This window comes from Rosa chinensis, chromosome 5, assembly GCF_002994745.2.
Source record: "Rosa chinensis cultivar Old Blush chromosome 5, RchiOBHm-V2, whole genome shotgun sequence".
In the NCBI taxonomy this organism is placed as follows: domain Eukaryota; kingdom Viridiplantae; phylum Streptophyta; class Magnoliopsida; order Rosales; family Rosaceae; genus Rosa; species Rosa chinensis.
In genome coordinates this window covers 38,707,785-38,712,981 of record NC_037092.1, presented here as the reverse complement: position 1 = coordinate 38,712,981, position 5,197 = coordinate 38,707,785, and the positions used below count along the sequence as shown (strand labels likewise).

At 35.1% G+C, this 5,197-nt stretch overlaps 1 long non-coding RNA gene across 2 annotated transcripts; it reads left to right on the top strand.

Annotated features, from left to right (window-relative positions):
* The first annotated feature begins 358 nt into the window (after positions 1-358).
* On the top strand, positions 359-2,654 carry LOC112167634. Of its 2 annotated transcripts, XR_005800309.1 has the most exons (4): positions 359-486; positions 688-732; positions 830-2,077; positions 2,324-2,654. It is a non-coding gene; the product is annotated as an uncharacterized LOC112167634 (long non-coding RNA). The 2 variants fall into 2 exon arrangements; XR_002923874.2 differs by having other exon boundaries at positions 830-2,654.
* The last annotated feature ends 2,543 nt before the right edge of the window (positions 2,655-5,197 follow it).

Sequence of the window (5,197 nt, the reverse complement as noted above, 5' to 3'; positions counted from 1 at the left end):
ATTTAAAATAATTAAATATTATATTTAATACGTGGTACGGTACGGTATACCGTATTTCTTTAAAATTCCATACCGATACCGTACCGATTACCCCTATTCGGTTCGGTTGTACCGTACCACAAGTTCGGTAACCGAACCCCTTGGTAACCGAGATCCTTGGTTCGGGACGGACTTGGTTGGTTGGTTTGGATCGGTAGGATTTGCCAGCCCTAGTCAAAAGCTTCACCAAAATTTAAACTCTCGAAAATGCCATACCAGAGACAAAATAGATTGAAGAAAATAATATCTACAAGGGTTAACGTGGTAATCTACAAAAAAGAAGAGCAAAATAAAAATTAGAAAAAGATGTGGAAACGTGGAAGAGGCGGCTTCACGCATTTACCCACGTTCAATTTAACTGCCCATTGCGGTTTCCTCCAAAAAGCGAGTGGAGGCCGCTGATGAAACAGAAGAGCAATTGGGGAATTGAACAAGGAAACAGACCGGGTAGGTTTCTGCAAATTAAATTGAACTTTGTAGTTTTGTTTTCCAATTTGATCTCAATTTCGGCCAAAGTCTTTCCCTTACGTCACTGTTTGGTTGAGTTTTTACTTTATACTGTTTTGGTTTTTAGTATGCGATTGTTTTGCTATGAATGGGAGAAAATGATGGATTAAATTTCATGATTCTCATCATCTATGTTTGCAGGGGTCATGACCGAAACAGAAATAGGAAGACTTGAAAAATACAAAGGTAAGGCATGCTTATGCAGTTGTGCAGATTGCAGATTAAAGTTTGATTCCTGCAATTGAAGGTTTAACTTTTTTGCTTTTTTTTTCATGTCTTGAAGATTTGGAATTTATATATGGAGATCAAACCAGGTGAGTCTTCTCTGACACATATGTTTGGTTTAGTTTGGTTTCTTAGATAAGTTACCGAATTGACGCAGAGAGAATGTGTTTGGGCAATAGTCCAATGGCCAGCAGTGGCTTAGTGAGTTCTCATCTTTGATATTTTGATCATTATTTATTTTCATGTTTTATAATCTTCTTCTATAAACTTTGTTTCCTTTTGCCAGGATTGTTGTTTCATTTTGGATGAGTCGGAATCCATTCTTTTCGTTTAAACTTCTTTATAGTCTCTCTTGAAAATTTTGCACTATTCTGAGTAATTTTGATTTCAGGTGTGTTTTAGTTTCTTTCTTTTGTTCTCCATTGCACCAATTTATAAATATTTTTTTTCATTTGTTTTTTGTGTGACTACGATGGGTCATGCAGATATAGTTAGTTGTTGCTATGTCAGGTACTCTTTTTCCTTACCTTCTGTTTTGTTAACCAGAAGGGTGTGAATAAGCAAACATCATTTTTGTTAAGAATCATTTTGAGTTTAGGGAGATTGTTTCAATTCACAATATTTTATTTTTGTTTTTGTTCTTTCCAAAAGCTTTTTCCAAGTACGAAGAATTTGCTGGTGAAATTTGATATCGATGAAAAGGAAAATGTTCATGTTTGCGGACATGGTCAACTAAGAATTTCAGTTTTAATCTTTTGTGTTGCACTTTTAATTGTGATAAAAAGGAAAAACGATCATGAAATATTTTTTAAAGAATTTGTTTGGATATCAATTCAAATATGAATCCAGTTGTTCTAGGACTGAAACTTAAGGTTCATCATTGAGTTTGGTTTCTTAGGTTATTTATTCATTCTCTATGATTAGTTCAGTTTTAATATTCTGTGTTGCACTTTTAATTGTGATATAAAGGAAAAACGATCATGAAGTCTTTTTTAAAGAATTTGTTTGGATATCAATTCAAATATGAATCCAATTGTCCTAGCTAGGAACTTGAATCAACTGAAGCATAAGGTTCATTGAGTTTAGTTTCTTAGGTTATTTTTTCTTTCTCTATGATTAGTTTATTGAATGAATTTTTATTTTGCTTGGCTAATTTTTTTTTTCTTTACTATTTTGCTGCTTAACAAATCAGAGAAGATAAGTAGGGTATTGCGATATGAGTACTTTACCCATGTTTAGGAGTGGTTTAATTTCAACTGCTTTGTAAAAAAGCAAATGGTGACTGAAGGGAAAACGAGGACACCAGGTAGCTTATGCATATTAAATTTGATTTATGCTGTTAATTTTTCCATTTGATCCCTATTTTTTAACAACTCTCTTAAGCCAATTTTGTAGGAAACCTTTTTCCTCTGTTTTTTCATTTTTGGTTATTGTATGGTGCATATGATCTGCAATTTATGTTGTTTGATCACTTTGATCAAATATCACCTCCTTTATGGTTCTGTTATTGATGATTGTGAATTCCTTTTCACACCAAAAATTGGACCCCCAGAGGAAGGTGAAATATTGTACTGTGAGTGAAAGGCCAACAACCAATGGTGCAGTAGTGAAAGGCCAAACACTGAAGTTGAAACGAAGATCCCCGGAGCATCAAGTTTATGAAAAGTTGAGGGCTGAGTGGCTGACCTTGATTTTTCGGTAATTTAAGAAATTAAAAGTGTTTGAGATGTTACAATTGAAGTATTGAACTGTGGAAGATATCATTGAATTGTCTCTACTAACACAGAAATGGAGTTATGCATGTTGTCTTTCTTTTCAGCACATTTATTGAGTTTTCTGTTAATTGATGGTATGTCTTCACGTATAAAGATGAGAAGACGGACCATTTACCAACTAAAGTACTGTTAGTGTTAATAAGAAATTCACATTGACATTGAGTATAGAAGGTACTTGAGTTATTATGGATTTACAGCTTAAAAGGCGGCTAATGTATCCCCCATAAGCAAATGAATTGAAACAAGCTGCATATGATGTGATGCTAATTTCACTGGGAAAGTCGTACAACATTAGACCACATCTCAAGATCCAGAACTTTAAAGCTGTAGAGCTATCCATGTGGATAATTCAACTATTTTCTCTGAATGGTGACTTAAAGTACAATTATACAAAAAAAAATAAAAATACAAGGAAAATAATAAAATTATCAAATTACCAACCATGCACATTAAGAAAAGTCAGAATCGTTTCGTAGGCAAACTCATAGGAAAGATAATTCACACGCACAGGCGTGACGAGAAGGCTACGTACCTAATCGCGCGTTTGACCATTATCAAAATAGATGAAAGAAGATTAAGTTTGTGTTTGTCTATCATTTGCCAATATGTGTAAAGATATATGAAAACAGACTGTTAACCATGTCAAGGTTGACGTTTAATGGTAACAAAATTACACCGACCAAATAATAAAAAAATAAAAAATATACTATGCACGTGCGAGCACAGAACTTCCGCACAATAATTTTTTTATGTTTTTTCTGTTATGAATTTATTAATAGTAGAAAATCACATTAACATGCTCAGTGGAAAAACATATTTGCACGTGCGAGCGCGCCCTTCCTGCACGTGCATATATAAGAAATGAGAGGTATTTTATGGTAGTTTAAAAACATACTCATATATATATATATAGATATCCAGAGCGGAGTTCCGCTCTGAAATTAAAGTGTGAACTTCGAGTTTTGAGTTGCTTTTCGGTCGCATATCCACATCTCGACCATTCAGTTTTTAGGTACTAGTATATAGATCATCTCTACAAATTTTCAGCCAAATTGATGATCTTTAAGGTATCTAACTCGCTTAAACCAATCGACGGACTGAATCTGTCAACCTGAACCGTACTAGCTTTAAGGCAGTAATCAATGTCTTAACGGTCATCAATTTGGCTAAAAATTTGCAGAGATCATCTATACACAAGTACCTAAAAACTGAATGGTCGAGATGTGAATGTGCGACCGAAAAGCGACCCAAAACTCGAAGTTCACACTTTAATTTCAAAGCGGACCTCCGCTCTGGATTACGCATATACATACACAGATCCTATCCAGAGCGGAGCTCCGCTTTAAAATTAACGTGTGAAGTTCGAGTTTTTTGTCACTTTTCGATCGCACATTCACATCTCGACCGTTCAGTTTTTAGGTAGTAGTGTATAGCTCATCTCTGTAAATTTTCAGCCAAATTGATTATCGTTAAGGTATTGATAACTGCTTTAAAGCTAGTACGGTTCAGGTTGACTGATTGAGTCCGTCCATTGGTTTAAGCGAGTTAGATACCTTAACGATCATCAATTTGGCTGAAAATTTGCAGAGATGATCTATACAGTAGTACCTAAGAACTGAACGGTCGAGATATGGATATGCGACCGAAAAGTGACCGAAAACTCGAACTTCACACGTTAATTTCAAAGCAGATCTCCGCTCTGGATAAAATCTGTATACATACATACATACCCACACACATATATATGGTATCAGACAAAAAAAAAAAAACACATATAAATGATATAATCTCTCTACTGATCGTTTGAAGAAATAAAAGATTGAGGCCATGACAGATCGAGACGATGATCGGTTATGCATGCTTGACGCGTTTTTCAATGGCCGATCGATCAGATCGTCTATATTTGTTCCTAGCTAATTTGTCAACAAATGGATGCAGTACTATGCTAGTCCACGACTATACACTGGGTCCCGTTGGATTTGCATGTGAAAATATATAGACATTAGGGTACGTACGTCGATTAATTATAGGAGGCAAGGCTGTATCGGTCAGGTGGAATTGGCCGGCAATAAGCTGCACGTGGTTAATTTATACAGATATGATGATGCCTGTACCGATAGATCATACAAAAATCGGCCTAGTGAGACTATCACAATCATCGTGTTTAATCATAGTTAACTATAGCCAACTTTGCACAAAAAGATATTCGCGTATAGAGGTTGAACGAGATTGCGTAGTACTCCTTGTCATTGATGATATAAATATAATGTATCTATATACTGTGATGATGCATGCTACCTGTGAATTTTGTCTATTTGACAATACAGATGATCATATATTCGTATGAATGATCCTTAATCAATTACTTCAGTTTTGGCCAAGATGATAGTGACAATATCTTAGTAAACATATAATATTTCTCATTTGGATTGGGTTGGGGGTGGGGGACATGAATTATTAATTAGGAAATGGAAATGCAAATGATCGAAGAAAACAAAAGGGTGAGGCCATGACAGAGACGATGGATGTGATTCTTAGCTGCGTTTCTCAATGGTTTAGACAAGAATTTCTAATGGTTTCTAATGGAAGTCGGCAAACAAAAAGCGGATGGATCAGTCCAGCCATATGCTTCTTACTAATTTCCTCAACAA